The 16,536-nt window shown below is 52.5% G+C and overlaps 1 protein-coding gene and 1 non-coding gene across 2 annotated transcripts in view; one reads left to right on the top strand and one right to left on the bottom strand.

Moving 5' to 3' along the window:
- The window catches only part of CLYBL (citramalyl-CoA lyase), a 173,427-nt gene that overhangs the window by 73,019 nt on the left and 83,872 nt on the right, over nt 1-16,536 (top strand). The gene's annotated exons all lie outside the window — the stretch shown is intronic.
- Nucleotides 7,049-7,155, bottom strand: LOC130019434 (U6 spliceosomal RNA). Its single transcript, XR_008791764.1, has one exon. It is a non-coding gene; the product is annotated as a U6 spliceosomal RNA (small nuclear RNA).

The raw sequence follows: 16,536 nt of genomic DNA, 5'->3' as shown, positions 1-16,536 counted from the left end.
GCGGGGGGGGGGAGTACACCCCCAAAGGATTGAACGCAGGATCTTGCTTTGAACGCCCTGTGCCTTAGCAGATAGGTCACAGTAGCCCAGAGCTGGCAGGGACCCAGATGCCCGACGAACGGTGCGTGGACATATGAACACACGGAATGTGGTGTGAGCAGATGCGGGGCAGGGCTCAAGGAAGGAAATGTGGGCACAGCTGCAGCACGGATGTGCCAGGCAATGTGGTACTAGGGAGCTAAGCAAGAGGGAGAGGTTGGGGACTTTATTTTTATGCAGTTTCTAGAGTAATCAAACCTGGCAAAACCATAACAAGGGGCAGGGAAAGAGAGCGTGGACTGGGCAATTCGGGCAGGAGAGATCGCACCGGGGTTAAGGCTGTCACCTTGCCCGAAGCCCACCCTAGATGACCTCACCCCAGTTGAATCCCTGCTGTTGCATACGGCCCCCTGAGCACCACCAGGAGTGATCCCTGAGCACAGACCCAAGAGTGAGCTCTGAGCACTGCTGGGTCTGTCCCTCCCACCCCCCCCCCCCAAAAAAAAAATAAACAGCAACCAGAAGGAGGAGTTTCTGTTTATAAGCTGCAGAGTTTCAGGTTGGCATGGCCAAGCTAGTTTCAGAAATGCGCTGTGTGGTGGATTAACAACGGCTTGGACACACTCAGTCGCCAGCCAAAGCGTTCCGGGTTCCAGCGTGGCTAATACACGCATCCAGTTTTACCGCAATTAAAAGAACACAAACAGGATTAAGGGCAGGCACAGCCACTGGAAAAATAATAAAATATGCCCCTAAGTCCAAATAACGCCAGGAGAGCAGAACTGTGATAATCCATTAAAAAATGCAAGGTCGGGGCTCCCACGCCCGTAGCCGCCCGCTCCCCGGCCTGTCTGCCTCCCGGCCCAGCCGCTCTCCATAACGGGGCTGATTCGAAGTTATTAGCAGGTGAGTCAGCTTGTGCCCCATGGCCAGGCCAGCTGGGATTTGATTTGGGACAGTGTGTGCCGTATGTGGGTAGGTGCAGAGGGCTGGTGGCATTCTTGTTCCCCCTCTTGGGTGTCCAGCACCCAGAGAGCCCCTGAGGGGAAGCCCACGTGGAGTCACAGTTCCATCACCTCTGAGCAACTGCTAGGCCCTCCCTTTCCAAAGGGATCCATCCCAGGGATCCGACCTCTGACACGGAAGCAGTTTCCATCTCCCAGCGACAGGCCAGGAGAACATGGCTACTGCTGGACCAGCTGTAGGGGAAGTGCCTGTCACGACGCTTAACTTTATGAATAAAGTCAACGGCTCACATAGACTGAGAGGGTCCTAGGCTCTGGGACACTGCCTCACTCTCTCTGTTGAGGTCCTTGTTGAAAGTTTTCCTTGAGGTCGGAGAGCTAGTATAGCGGGTAAGGCGTTTGCCTTGCATGCAGCTGACCTGGGTTTGATTCCAGCACTCCATAGGGCTCCCAGAGTGAACCCTGAGTGAACCCTGAGCATGACAATCCCTTAAAAAAAGGATGTCTGTCTGTCTGTGTGTCTGTCTCTCTCTCTCTCTCCCTCTCTCCCTCTCTTCTGTTTTTCCTTTCATGTAGTCGAATTGGAATCATGGAATCATTTGTTTTTGGGGGGCTACCGGGGTTACTCCTGGGAGTGCCTGGGGGACCATGAAGTGCTGGGGGCCAAACCAAGGGTTCCAGCGTGCACCTCAGCTGTTAGCTTTCTCCCCATCCCTGAATACTTTCGTTTGTATTGACTGGGGGCGGGGGCTGGGCTGCAGCTGGCAGTGTTCAGGGTCTACTCCCAGATGGGTGCCTGGAGGTTGCTTGGTGGTGCTCAGGGACTATGCAGTAGTAGGGATTGAATTCGGTTCCCCACAGGCCTTGTGGTGCAGGCTTTGAACCATGCCCTCTCATAGTCCTGCGCCCTGAAAATTTGTAAATGCAAATGGGATGTGATGTGGCTTCATTAGAGAATTTAGGCCTTAATTTTCCTTCCTTCCTTCCTTCCTTCCTTCCTTCCTTCCTTCCTTCCTTCCTTCTTCCCTTTCTTTCTTTCTTTCTTTCTTTCTTTCTTTCTCTCTCTCTCTCTCTTTCTTTCTCTTTTTCTCTTTCTTCACTGCTCAGGGGTTACTCCTGGCTAGTTACTCCTGTCTCTGCACTCAGAATTCACTTCTGCCAATGCTTGGGGAACCATAATGAATGCTGAGGATCGAACTCAGTCCAGCCATATATCAGGAAGGTGCCCTACCTGCTGTGTTATTGCTCTGCCCCCTGGCCTTCATTTTTTTTTTCTTTTTTGGGTCATCCTCGTGATGCACAGGGGTTACTCCTCCTGGCTCATGCACTCAGGAATTACTCCTGGCGGTGCTCAGGGGACGATATGGGATGCTGGGAATCGAATCCGGGTAGGCCGCGTGCATGGCAAACATCCTACCCGCTGTGCTATTGCTCCGGCCCCCTGGCCTTCATTTTTGAAAGAATGATTTCTGAAGACCATTTACAGTGATTTGTTTTTTAATAGAAAACATTTAGGGGCTGGAGCAATAGCACAGTGGATAGGGCATTTGCCTTGCACGCAGCCGACCCGGGTTTGATACCCAGCATCCCATATGGTCCCCTGAGCACCGCCAGGGGTAACTCCTGAGTGTAGAGCCAGGAGTAACCCCTGTGCATTGCCGGGTGTGACTCAAAAAGAAGAAAAAAAAGAAAACATTTAAAAGTTTGAAATGATGGGCCAGAGTGGTATTTACAGTGGGGAAGGCATTTGCTTTGCACACTACCAACCCAGGTTCAATCCCCGGTACTACAAATGGTCCCCTGAGCCCTATCAAGGGTGATCCCTGAGCACAGAGCCAGGAGTAATTCCTGAGCCCTGCCAGGTGTGGCACATCCTCTCCTTCCCCCCTCCAGAAATAGCAGCTCTGAAGTCCCATTGTTGCTAAGACACAGTAGTTTAGGAGGAAGTGATGGAGGCTTACCATTGGTGTCGTTAGCCAGGCTGTGTTCATTCAATTACTCCAATCTCATCATTTCTCTTTGCATTGGAAAATCATTTGGGGATTGTTCTATTAGAGTCAGAGCACACTGGAATGATGATTGTGTGTTTCTCCCACCACCAAGCGTGTCCACGCCTCCAAAGCCACCCAGTGTTCACTCTACCCTAAACCTGCTGGGAGCTTTGGCCCACCACTTTCCTGGTAAGAGATGCTCACCCCCACCATCGTCACTCAGCCTCCTTCATGCCGCCTTCCACCCACGTGCGGGCTCACTGACGGAATCAGGGTCTGAGTGGCTTTAATCCAGCCAGTCAAGGTTCTGAACGCTCAGCCTCGCTAATTGTCAGTGGTTTGATCTGTGTTTGGGAGTTTCGTTTGTTTGTTTGTTTGTTTGGGGAGCCACACCACTGTTGTGTAGCCGGGCCTTCCTTCTGGGATTAGGACTCAGGAATGCCCCTGGTGGGACTCAATGGACTGATTAAATGTGGTGCCAGGGATCCAGCCAGGGTGCATGCAAGACAAGTTCTTCTCTGTCATCTCTAGGGCCCCAGCAACTTGATCCTGAGCAGATGACACCTCACCTGCCACCAACTGATGAGCTGGTAATAATAGGGTTAGCAAGCTGCCCCCACAAGGTGCTCAATAAATCCCTGTGGTTAGGGGCTTGAATTGTGTCCTGCTCCCCATTCCTCTGTTGAACTACGAACTCCTGGCAAACAGAATATGGCCTTATTTAGAACCCTTATTTGGGCTCATTGCAGTTGTAAATACTTAAGGGGTATGTCCTTGGGGCAAGCCCTTATTCGACATGACAGCTAGGCATGGACACAGGCAGGCAGAGAGGGAAAGCCAGGGATGGTGACGCTATTAGGAGTCCAGGAGAGCGTTCCAGAGGGTTTGTCCTGCCTTGGTGGCAGAGCCCGCCCCGGTCCTTTCCACTGCAGGCTGTTGGACTTTACCAAGTAGCCATCACACGCGTGTACACCTGTGGACACCCCATGGGCTTTGGTCACAAGAAGGAACCTGCCCTGGACAGCTGCTGGGGGCTTTGGGCCCCACTTCCCTTGGGGACAGATGCTCAGAGGTGCTCCTGATCCAAGCCTGAGGGCATTCTCGCAGATCCCACACGTCCACCTGAGCCTTTCTATTTTCCTGGCCAATAGAAAACCCCGAGCTTTTCTCCTGACCAATGGGAGACCCAGAGCTTTGTCCTGGCCAGTGGGAAACCCCAAGTCTGTGACCAATGGGGAACCCGAACTTTTTTTCCTGGGCATTGGGTAGCCAGTGGGAAATCCTAAACTTCTTCCAGGCCAATGGGAAACTGACTTGCCCCTTTCCTGGTTTTCCACTTTTTTTCCCTTTTGGTTCCAAACTGCAGGGAATATGCCTAGCAAGAAGAGCTGTGGTACCCCTGGCCCCACCCCACCCCCACCCAACCCCAAGAAATCAATGAATAAAAAAAAATAAAAAGAAGAGCTGTGGTTCCCCAGAGCTGGGGCTGCAGACATCATCTCGCCTTCCCAGCGTGGGGTCTTCTCTAGGGGAAGAATGGTGACCCCCACCATACCCCTTTGTGAAGGTCAACCCCTAGGCATGGCCCTGACCGGCTCCCAGCATCCCCAACAACTGGGGCCAATTTGACAGGTTCTTGTGTGTGTGTGTGTGGCTTTTTTTGGTCACCCCCGGCGATGCTCAGGGGTTCCTGCTGGCTCTGCACTCAGGAATTACTCCTGGTGGTGCTGGGGGACCCTCTGGGATGCCGGAATGTTGAACCCGCATCAGCTGGGTGCAAGGCAAACGCCCTACCCGCTGGACTATGGCTCTGGTCTCTACATGAGATTTTTAAAAATTCTATCTTGGTGTCTAAAGCCTGCCTGGAATCTCTGGGGGGCTACTTCTGGCTCAGTGCCTGGAGGAGGAGGGGGTGGGAGCCACAGCCTGCCCTCCCCCCTGTCAGCCCTTCAGGGTGGTTTACGTGGGGGCAAAGGGAGTAGAAGACCAAGGGGGCCCTGTTCTGAGGACACCAGTGTGAAGGACATGCAGGGAAGAGGGATCTGTGGCCAGGTCTGCGCGGGCCTCTCCTTTTCCTTTGTTTGTGGAGAGCGGCCGGCAGCCCCCCTGCCCCCTCGGCTGTGGCCGGTTGGTTCTGGGCTGGACTGCGAGCACCATTTGTTCTGCCCAGGGACCGGCTGCCGCTTCTCTGCCCCAGTGGAGCAGGGGGGATCATCGAGCCGGGACGCGGGCTTTGTCGTGGTGCGTGTCACTGACACATGAAGACCGCAGGAGGCTGGAGGGGACGGGGGCGTTTGCATGCAGGCAGGAGGGAGGGAAAAGCAGGGCCATGAGGGGGGCGGGGGACTTTACTTTTCCAAAGTTCCTGGATTTCCTCAGTCCTTCTCTTGGTCCCTCTCCTGGGCTGGCTGACCTTCCCTGAGCTCTGCCTGCCATTTCGGACGTGGTCACCTCTGGTCACCTCTAGTCCCGGTCTCCCTCCTGCTGCCTCCTCCCTTTGGATGGGTCTCGGCTCTCTCCTGCCACTGGGGATGGAGTGTGTGTGGGGAATGTTACATAAAATCCGTATTTCCATCCTCTTTTTGTTTTTCCCATACTTGGTGCTGGGGGGCTCTGTGGCTGGGACTCATCCCAGCAGTACTCGGTACATACCAGCCGTGCTGGGGGTGGACCCCAGCATGCAAAGCTTGGACTCCAATGTTTCCAATGTTTATAGCATCCCCCTGTCCCCTTCCCCTGACTTTTTTTTTTTTTTTTGCTTTTTGGGTCACACCCGGCGATACACAGGGGTTATTATTATTATTCACAGATCACAGATCATCCTGTTATTCGTCGATTGCCTCGAGCAGGCCCCAGTAACGTCTCCTTCATCCTAGCCCTGAGATTATATTCAAGGCTCTTTAGGAGAATGAGACCCATCATTGTTACTGGAATTTGGCATATTGGGTACGACACAGGGAGTTTGCAGATTCTGCCGTGTGGGCAGGTTACATTCGGGAGCCTGCCAGTTTGTCAAAGTAGGAATGAGATGTCATAATTACAAGTCACGCGGCCGCATGTGCGGCTGCGCGGTTCCGGGATCTGGTTTTTATAGTCTCTGAGTCTTGGCTGCTGATGGGATTACACGGCGCCAGGGGGCCAGTTGGTGGGTGTGACCCCCGCCTACTGGAATTTGGAGGATCTGGGTGGAGGATGCTCGACTCCAATCCAAGTAGGCTTGGAGATCTCGGCCCCGGAACCCACGTGGCTTTGTCCCTCTGCCGGTACCTTCAGGTGTGCGGAGAATGGTCTCAGCATGGTGGTGTCTGGTCCTGGAGGTCGTCGGCTGCCGGAGACCTGGTCGGGGCGGGGAGGAAAGCTCAACCCGCTCCCTCCAAGGGGCCATGGCGAGGAACAGCCAGGCGCAGGGGCAGGAGACTGCACTGTTCTCCCTCCGGGATCTGGTTTTTATAGTCCAGTAGGCGGGGGTCACACCCACCTACTGGCCCCCTGGCGCCGTGTAATCCCATCAGTGGCCAAGACTCAGAGACTATAAAAACCAGATCCCGGAGGGAGAACAGTGCAGTCTCCTGCCCCCGTGCCTGGCTGTTCCTCGCCGTGGCCCCTTGGTCTCCGGCAGCCGACGACCTCCAGGACCAGACACCACCATGCTGAGACCATTCTCCGCACACCTGAAGGTACCGGCAGAGGGACAAAGCCACGTGGGTTCCAGGACCAAGATCTCCAAGCCTACTTGGATTGGAGTCGAGCATCCTCCACCCAGATCCTCCAAATTCCAGTAGGCGGGGGTCACACCCACCAACTGGCCCCCTGGCGCCGTGTAATCCCATCAGCGGCCAAGACTCTTCTTCTTATTATTATTTTTATTTGTGAGATACCATGAGGTACAGTTGTAGACTTACAAATTTTTGTGCTTGGGTTTCAATTATACAATGATCAAATACCCACCCCTCCACCAGTGCCCATTTCCCAACACCACGGATCCTAGTATCCCTCCCACCCCCCATCCCACCCTGCCTCTGTGGCAGGGCATTCCCTTTTGTTCTCTCTCTCAAAAATATGGAACGCTTCACGAATTTGCGGGTCATCCTTGCGCAGGGACCATGCTAATCTTCTCTGTATCGGTCCAATTTTAGTAAATGTGCTGCCGAAGCGAGCACCACAGGGGTTATTCTTGACTTTGCACTCAGGAATTACTTCTAGGGATGCTCGGGGGACCATATGGGATGCTGGGAATCGAACCTGGTTGGCTGCGGGCAAGGTAAACGCCCTACCTGCTGTGCTACCTCTCTAACCCCTTCCCCAGACTCTTTTGAAAATAACTTTTTATTAGGGTCGGAGAGGCAGTACAGGGTTAAGGTGCTTGCTTTGCTTATGGCTGACCCTGGTTTTTTTCCTTTGGGGTGGGGGTAACTACTCCTAGCTCTGTGGTCGGGGATCACTTCTGGCAGGGCATATAGGTTGCCTGGGATTGAACCAGGGCCAGCCACCTATGGGGCAAACACCCTACCTCTTGCACTCTCTCTCTGGCCCGCTGAGTCTGTAGATTACCTGACCATTTTTTGACTGACCGTCCTCTGTCACAAGATAGAGGACCTCCTGCTGCCACCTACCTACAGTTCCTCTTTCCCAGAGTTCTGTCCTGGGATTAGCCTGACTTTGTGCTTGCCCACACACCTGCAGAGTGGATTCAGTGTCACTGTCCTCCGGTTGATCATCGATTTGCTCGAGCGGGCCCAATAACGTCTCCATTGGACACTTTGTTGTTACTGTGTTTGGCATATCGAATACGTCACGGGTAGCTTGCCAGGCTCTGCCGTGCAGGCGAGATACTCTCAGTAACTTGCTGGGCTCTCTGAGAGGGGCGGAGGAATCGAACTCGGGTCAGCCATGTTGGCTGCGTGTAAGGCAAATGCCCTACCGCTGTGCTGTCGCTCCAGCCTTGAGTGGATTCATCTCCCCTTATTCCCTTGGGTCTGTTCCAAGACGCTCCAGATGCCCCAAACTGAATAATGCCATCTCCTCCATAGAGGACGCTTTGTGTCCAGACACAGTCTAGGATAAAGTGTGATCTTGGGACCAGTAAGAAATTAGCAACAGCCAAGTAATAAAATAGAATAGGTGTGTCCTGGGTGTCGGAGGGTCGAGCATAGGTCTTGCCTGCGCAAATGGTTTCATCTCCAGTCGGGCAAACTGAAATTTCCGGTGTGATCTTGGGGATCCCTGTGGAGAATCATTAGTAAAAGTAAACAAAGAGTTTAATAAAATAAACTCATCTGGAGAGAGAGTACTGAGGTGAAGGCACTGGCTATGCGTGTGACCAACCCAGGTTTAATCCCCAGATTCACTTATGGTCCCTTGTGCACCTCCAGGAGTGACGCCAGGGTCACCTCTGAGTGTGTCTTTAAAACCTAAATTAATTTAATTAGGGTCGGTGATGTTGCCGGTGGTAGAGTAATCTATGGGCCCAAGAATCTGGAGGGAACTTAAAGTGCTTGCTGTACACACAGCCCCAGATCAACCCTGGCACCATGTATGGTCCCCTGAACCCTGCCTGGAGTGAACCCTGATAGCAGCCGGGAGTAAGCCCTGAGCACTATCAGGCATGGTCCCCCAAGCCAAAAGATAAAATTGATACAATTAAATAATCATAGCAAGACCCTCTGTAGTGGAAGTTTCGTGAGTGTTCTCTCTCAGAATCTCTCATTTTATTTTGCTTTTTGGGGTCACACCTGGCAATGTTCATGGGTTATTCCTGGCACTGCACTCAGGAATCACTCCTGGCGGTGCACAGGGTAACCTATGGGATGCTGGGAATCGAACCAGGCTTGGCCATGTGCAAGGAAAATGCCCTACCCCCTGAACTACTGCTCAAGCCCCCTCAGAATCTCTTCTCATGCTTCAGTTTCTGGAGGTTCCACAACACTGGAAAATCCACGCTGTGGCTAAGGGGTACCCTTAAGTACCTTTTTCTTACCCATTAATTTTCCATCTCTCAAGTCCGCTGCCCGCCCTTCTTGTTTTCTTTCAGGGTGGTGGTGAGGGTGGTTTGGGTATACCTGGCAATGCCCATGGCTTACTCCTGGCCCAACTATCAGGAATCACTTCGTGGTGGGACTTGGGAGCACACAGGGTACAGGGGATAGAACTGGCTCAGCTGCGTGCCAGGCAAGGCCTTACTCTGGCCCTTACTCTGAATCAATCTACTTTTGATTCCTTGAGTAACCTATCTTTGCTTTGCTCTCCTGACTGAACCTTTTTTTCATTTCTTGACCGTGCCCACATCTTTCGTTTCTCCACTTCCACAACTCTGGTCGGCCTGAGTTGGTACCTCATTGTGGTCAGGATTTGCATTTCTATCCAAGGTGCTCAGTGACCCTGAGCAGCTTTTCATGTGCGGAGTGGACACTCCAGATGCTGAAGGGCTGAAGGAATGAATTGCTGAGTGAGTGACTCCGGCACTTCTGCAAGTAGATGGGAGTCAGCGACACTCCGGACCTGGGTGCAAGCAGAATTCACTTTCTACAGAACACGGGGTGGGGAGTCCCCAATAAACAAAAGGAAAAATGGAGCTGGGCTTTTGTTGTTGTTGTTTTGGGGGCCACGACCGGTCACACTTGGGTCTACTCCCAGCTCTGTACCCCAGAGTCATTCTTGGCAGCGCCCAGGGGACTTTTCTCAGTGCTGGCAGTCAGACCCGGGGGGGGCCCCACATGCAAAGCTCCAGCCCCTTGAGTAATGCCTGGATCAAGGCATCAGATTCTTAGCTGCTTTTTCCTTTATGTTCTGAGCCCCAGGACACTGAACTACTGGTGTCTCAGGGTGGACGGGAGGTGGCCTCACATAGTGCTGTCCCCAGGAGCAAGGAGGGCAGACCATAACAACACACACACACCTTTCTCCCTGTCCACTTGTCGGGGGAGGCAGACACTCGCTGTGCAGGAGACCAAGGCGTCGCTCTGGCTTTGCATCATCCTCACCCAACTTCGCCAGGAGCTGGTTATTGACACGGAGCCTGTTTTAATTCACACTTCCCCGCTAATCAATTACAGCGTTTATCCATTCATCAGGCTCCTGACAGGGTCAATAACTGCTTTGGGGGTTTGGGGCTGGGGCCCATGTTATCAAGCAAGGAATAATACCGCTCAGGAGTTCTGCCTTTTGAATGAGTAGGGTGCATTTAGGCGCGTGCGCGCGCTCACACAAATACACACAATGACACATACACATACACACAGTGACACATGACACAGTGACACAATTACTTTCCCAAGCCGCTGACTTCCGAAGCCAGAAGCATCTAGTGGAGAGTTCCTAGGGTCGATTTTTTAAAAAATTTTTATTAGTGAAACACCATGAGATACAGTGGTAGACTTACAAAATTTTGTGATTGGGTTTCAGTTATACAGTGATCAAATACCCATCCCTCCACCAGTCCCCATTCTCCGCCACCACCGATCCCGGTATCCCTCCTACCCCCCATCCCCTCCATCCCACCCCACCTCTGTGACAGGGCATTCCCTTTTGTTCTCTCTCTCCTTTTGGGTGCTGTGGTTTGCAAAAGAGGCATTGAGTAGCAATCGTGTCCGGTCTATAGTCTACTTTCAGCATGCTTCTCCCATCCTGGGAGGATCCTCCCAACACCCTTTATTTGGTGCTTCCTTCTCTATCTGAGCTGCCTTTTCCCCTAGCATGTGCGGCTCGTTTCCAAGCCGTGGAGTAAACTTCCTGGTACTTATCTCGGCTATTCTTAGTTGTGCAGATTTTTTTAAAAATTTATTTATTTAGGTTTTGGATCACACCCAGCAGTGCTCAAGGGTTTCTCCTGGCTCTGCCCTCAGGAATTACTCCTGTAATAATAAGGTGCTGGGGGACCATAAGGGATGCCGGGGATTGAATGTGGGTTGGCCATGTGCAAGGCAAGTGCCCTCCCCACTGTATTATTGCTCCACTTCCTCCTAGGGTAGCGTTTAATGGAGCTGGTTGATGGGATGGTCTCCCCAGAACAGCACGCTTCACTCACAGGGCATGGTGTTGGCGCCCTGTGAACGGGCTGCTTCTAAGAAAAACAGGAACAGAGGGGAGGCAGCCACAGAGCAATAGTCTAGAGGGTACAGCAGGTTCTGTCCCCCACATCCCATATGGTCCCCCGAGCACCACCAGGAATAATTCCTGAGTGTACAGCCAAGAATAGAAAGTCCTCATCACCACCAGGGTAACCCCAAAACTAAAAAAAGTAAAACAAACCTCCCCAAACCAAAAAACAGAAGCATCCCAGTGGTGACATGTCCCCAGGGCTGCCTTCAGCAGGGCAAGTGAGCTCAGAAACCACCTTCAGGGCAGTGGGGTTTGAGAGAAAAGACACTTTGGGCAGTGGCTTGAAGGGTACTCCAGGGTTTAAGACACTTGCCTTGCAGCCCGCCAACCCTGGTTCACATCCCAGTGCCACATGTGGTCCCCTGAGCACTGCCGGGGTCACTCCTTAACAAAGAGCCAGGAATAGCTCCTGGGCACTTTTCTTCCCAAAAGCAAACAAAAACTTTGGAGCTCCTGAGAGATGAAAACATTCACAGTGTTGATGACATAGCTGCTTCTCTGTGAGTCAAGAAGAAATTCTGGGAGGGGAAGTATTCAGGGCATACCCAGAGGGGTTCAGTGAGTACCCCGGCCTCATGCTGTGGGCAGTGTTTAGGGGACCATACTCCAGGGATAGAACTGGAGTCGCCTACATGCATGGCAAGCCCCTTAGCCCTGCACTGTCCCCTGGGCCCTAGAGCAAGATGTTTGGTCAGCAGGGACCAGCCCATCCCCCTCGAGAGCCTGGCATCTTTGTACCCGAGTTCGGGCACATGATGGACATAGCTTCCAGCACCCCTTAGCCTTCAATTCCTCACAGCACATTTGGACCGTGCCAAGTGTCATAGGAATGAACACTTCATTTCAGCATGGCGAGCACCACGGGGATGGTGGACAATGGGAGAGAGACTATTTGGGGGGGGGCACTCGGGACGGCACACAGGGGCCCCCCAACAGGTTGCCGTGGGTTTTGTGCGTTTTTCTTTTCCTCCCCCCCTATAACAGATGTACCAACGTTTAATTGTTTCTCCTCAAGGATGGAGAGAAAAGACACTTCTGTAGATTTTTCCATTCTGCCCCGTGTCACTTAGCTGTCCTCCCCATTGTCTGGGCGCCTTTCTCTCATCCTTTCGGCGGCAGTGAGTTGTGACATTCCCTCGCGATCAGCACTTTTGTTGTCTTTGTTTTTTGCTGCACCTCAGAAGTCCATCTTTTCTTTCATCTCCTTCCCATTCATGCATGAGGGAGCACTTGTGCCCTGTCGCGGGCATGTTCCACTGGTTTCCAAACAGTGGGGTTGCTTTTTCTTCCCTTCTCCCTCGTACAATGGGGCGGAATGTCTGTTGCAGAATGCCAGGTTATTTGGTTTCTGAGACAGTCAATACAAATACTCCATTTCGGCTCTGTCCTTGGCTTGCATTTCCCACCCCCGTTTGCCTTTCAAGTCTCTGGTTATAAATCTGTTTATTTGTTGCGGATCGTTAAAATATAATCTTCCATATTAAATCAGAACACGGCATCAACAAACACTTAGAGGGAAAATGTTGCTGGCGGTGGAGGATTTTCACACTAGCAGCTTTGGCAGTCGGTACCCTCCCTCACCAGAGGCTGGGAACAGCCCCAGAGCTCATTAATCGCAGCTCTTAACCACGGAGTGGAATGGGGGGAGTAATGGGGGGAAGGGTGAGGAACGCATCCCCACTCGGTGGCCAAACCAGCTCTCGTCGCTTTGAGAGGGGCGCCCCTCCATTCTCGCCCCATTGCCTTTCTCGGATCTTTTACAGGGGTGGAAGGTTGCAAACATACCTCCCAAGGGCCAGCCCAGCAAGTAAGAGGCTAAAGACACAAAAAGCAAGAGATGTCTTAAGACACTTTGTTCTCATCATCAGGGTCAGTCTTGAAAATCCTCCTTAATGAGGTCATTAAAAAAAAAAATGGAACAAGTGTTGCCTTGTGTGTATATCCCTGGGGCAGGCTGGCGGGTCGCCTGTCACCAGCACCCTATTTAAAAGGGGGAATTGGGGTCGTCAGTCAGACGTTGCATTAAGAGCGGGCCCTGATTAATTCCTCCTCTGTTCCTTGGAGCCGCCCATAATTTCAGTACATGTGCGTTGCCTTCTGGGGAGCCACTGCGCTGGTTTCCAGATCGCTGCAGCAAGCTGCTGGGGTCAGTGGAGCAGTGACTGGACCTCCGCGATCTCGGCACGGAAGCCCCAGTGCTGCGAGCAAGCGAGCTCATCTCGGATCGTCCACGGGTCGCTCTGGAAGCGCGATGGTCCTCTGCCACCTTGGCCGAGGGCGGGTGTGGGTGGCAGGACTAGCTGCTGGTGCAAAAGATAAAGAGACCTTGCGCCTTAACGATGGTGGCCTGCCCCATGGTTAACTTCTTAACTTCTCCAGGCTCTGGAGGCCCAGCACGAGCTTGTAAGTTTCAGGGGCGTGGCCTCTAAGTTTCTGGGGGCGTGCTTTGCAAGTTTCAGGGCGTGACCTGCAAGTTCAGGGGCGTGGCCGGAAGTTTCGGGCGTGGCTTGTAAATTAAGGGGGCGTGTCTTGCAATTTTGGGGCGTGGCCTGTAAGTTTCAGGCGTGGCTTGTTAGTTTACATTGTGGTTTCTAAATTCCAGAGGGGTGTGGCTCTGGCTCGTGAATTTCAGGAGGTGTGACTTGCAAATTTGGAGTGTGACTTGTACGCTTCAGGGTGTGGCTTGTAAATTGTGGGGGTGGCGTGTAAATTTCAGGAGGCAAGGCTTGTAAGTTTCAGGTGTGTGGCTTCTAAGTTTCAGGGGCTTGTAAATTTTAGGATGTGGCTTGTACCTTTGGGAGGGGCTTGTACGTTTCTGGGGTGGCCTTTAAGTTTCAGGGAGTGTGGCTTGTAAAGTTTCAGGGGCTGTGGCTTCTAAGTTTCAGGGTTGTGGCTTGTACATTTCTGGGGTGGCTTGTATGTTTCAGGGGGTGTGGCATGTACATTTACAGGGGTTGGCTAGTATGTTTCAGGGTGGCTTGTTGGCTTCAGGGGTGTGGCTTGTAAGTTTCAGGAGCCCTAGCTTGTAGGCAAAGCCGCAGTTACTGCACCGGCCCCATCCACCCATGGGGGCATCTACCCAGTCTGAGCCAAGAGGCTCTGCCTTTTGTACTAACCAGGTTAGTCTGTTTTGCTAGGGCCCATCAGAGACCGTGGAAAGACCCCGCTAGCTCAGGTTAACGCTTTGGGGGGATTTTGATGTTGTAGCTGATGAAGAGGCATTTAAACCCCCAGTTTAAAAACTCAGTCTTGGTGGAGCTGGAGCAGGTAGGGCATTTGCCTGGCGTTCGGCCTTCCAGATTCGATTCCCAGCATCCCATATGGTCCCCTGAGCTCTGCCAGGAGTAGTTTCTGAGTAACCCCTGTGCATCGCCAGGTGTGACCCAAAAACAAAACAAAAAAACTCAGTCTTGAGACCAGAGCTAAAGGACAGCGGGGAGGGCACTTGCCTTGCAATTTGCCGCCCCGGGTTCTATCCCCAGCATCCCATATAGTCCCCTGAGCACCGCTAGGAGTAATTCCTGAGCATCTCCAGGTATGACCCCAAAAGGAAAAAAAAATAGTCTTAGGCATAAGAGACAGTGCAGTGGGTAGGTTGCTTCTCACATGGCCAGCCCAGGCTTGAACCAGAGGCCGTGTATGGTCCCCAAACCAAGAACCAAAAAAAAAAGAAAAAAAGACTTGCACATCTTAGGGCTGAGAGGTAACTGAGTGCAGACATACAGTGTTTGAGCCCATTGCTTCTTTTGCTCTTGTTGGCCCATGCTCTGCAGTGCCCAGGGCCTATATCTATCTATCTATCTATCTTTCTTTCTTTTTAATTTTTACTAGTGAAACACCATGAGATACAGTGGTAGACTTATAGATTTTTGTGCTTGAGTTTTAGTTATACAACGATTGAGTACCTATCCCTCTACCAGTGCTCATTCTCCACCTCCAATGCTCCCAGTATCCCTCCCACCCTCCTATCCCCCCCCCATTCCACCCAACCCCTGTGGCAGGGCATTCCCTTTTGTTCTCTCTCTCCTTTTGGGTGCTGTGGTTTGCAAAAGGGGCATTGAGTGGCAATCATGTTCGTTCTATAGTCTACATTCAGCATACATTTCTCATCCTGGGAGGATCCTCCCAACACCCTTTACTTGGTGCTCCCTTCTCTATCTAAGCTGCCTGTTCACCTAGCATGTGCGGCTGGCCTCCAAGCCATGGCATGAACCTCCTGGTACTTATCTGGGCTATTCTTGCGTGTTAGTCTCCTATTTTGTTACTTTATATTCCCCAGATGACTGCAATCTTTTTATGTCTGTCTCAGGGTTTATTTCTGGCTCTACACTCCTGGCAGGCTTAGCACCTAATGGGTGCTGCGAATCAAATCTGGATGGGCCATGTGGAAGGCAGGTGCCCTGCCCGCTGTACCTCCAGCTGTTTCTATCAGTGTGGCCCTAATAGGTCTTCCCCCAAATCCATGTGGTCTGAATTGGCTTCTTCTTAGCTCTGGCTACAGCAGGTTCTGGAAAGCACTGGGTTTCTCCTTTTGCTGGGGAATGCTAGAAAAACGTCCATTTATGCTGTGGGTCCCAGGGGAGTGAGCCACTATCAATGGAGAAAGCTGAGAGGTTGGGGCCCCAGCCGCTGAGGGGTGCTGCCTTGAACATTGTCTCTCACTGTGGGCTGGGAAGGAAGACCAAAGCAGATTTCTCTTGTCTTCAAAAGGTGTGGACCCAAAGCAGGGGGGAAGTTCTTTGTCCAGCTCATATCCTGGGTCGCTTCTCTGGCCATGTGAGATGGGGTTTAGCCAGAGACTTAGCGGTCAGCCTTCCTTCCACAGCCTTTTGCCTTGTGCCCTCAGTGACATTTCAGCAGAGTCACGGGGCCGGGAAAGTGCACGTGCCTGGCATCTGGCCGGTCTGAATTCTATCCGTGGCACTGCAGAAAAGCCCTGGCAGGGGTGGCCCATGGTGGTGGCCGAGCGGGTCACTCTGGGTAAATTTCTTGGGAGTATAAATGTGCATGTTTGATCAGGGAACTTCCGTGGGCGTTTGTGTTCTCAGACTCTGAGGATGGGCTTTGGGCAGAGATGAGAGGCCAGACGGGGTCCTTCCCACCCCCAAGAAAGTGGCACCTGCCATTGGCCCGCTTGGAGTCCATCTTTGAGACTAGTCCTTGGGAAGATTCTCTGCCATTCGCCATCAACCAGTGTCATGGGCCTTAGGTCTAGGAAGTGGGGCAGGCAAGAGGAGCCCTGAGTTGGTCCACACGGTGCTGTTCCAGAGGTGTGGGGCCAGTGCCTGCCTTGGCGCCACCTTGTCCCTGCTGATGGGGTCAGGGTCCCTCTGTGGGGCTCTCCAGGTGCTGCTGGCTGCAGAGAGCGAGCTGGCCTCCCGTGCTGGAGCTGGTGTTTTCTATAAGGTGTTTTCCGTGGCACCTTTGCAAACCAGGCTAGCAAA

This window comes from Sorex fumeus, unplaced genomic scaffold, assembly GCF_029834395.1.
Source record: "Sorex fumeus unplaced genomic scaffold, SorFum_2.1 ptg000008l, whole genome shotgun sequence".
In the NCBI taxonomy this organism is placed as follows: domain Eukaryota; kingdom Metazoa; phylum Chordata; class Mammalia; order Eulipotyphla; family Soricidae; genus Sorex; species Sorex fumeus.
This window is presented reverse-complemented; position numbering and strand designations above follow the sequence as displayed.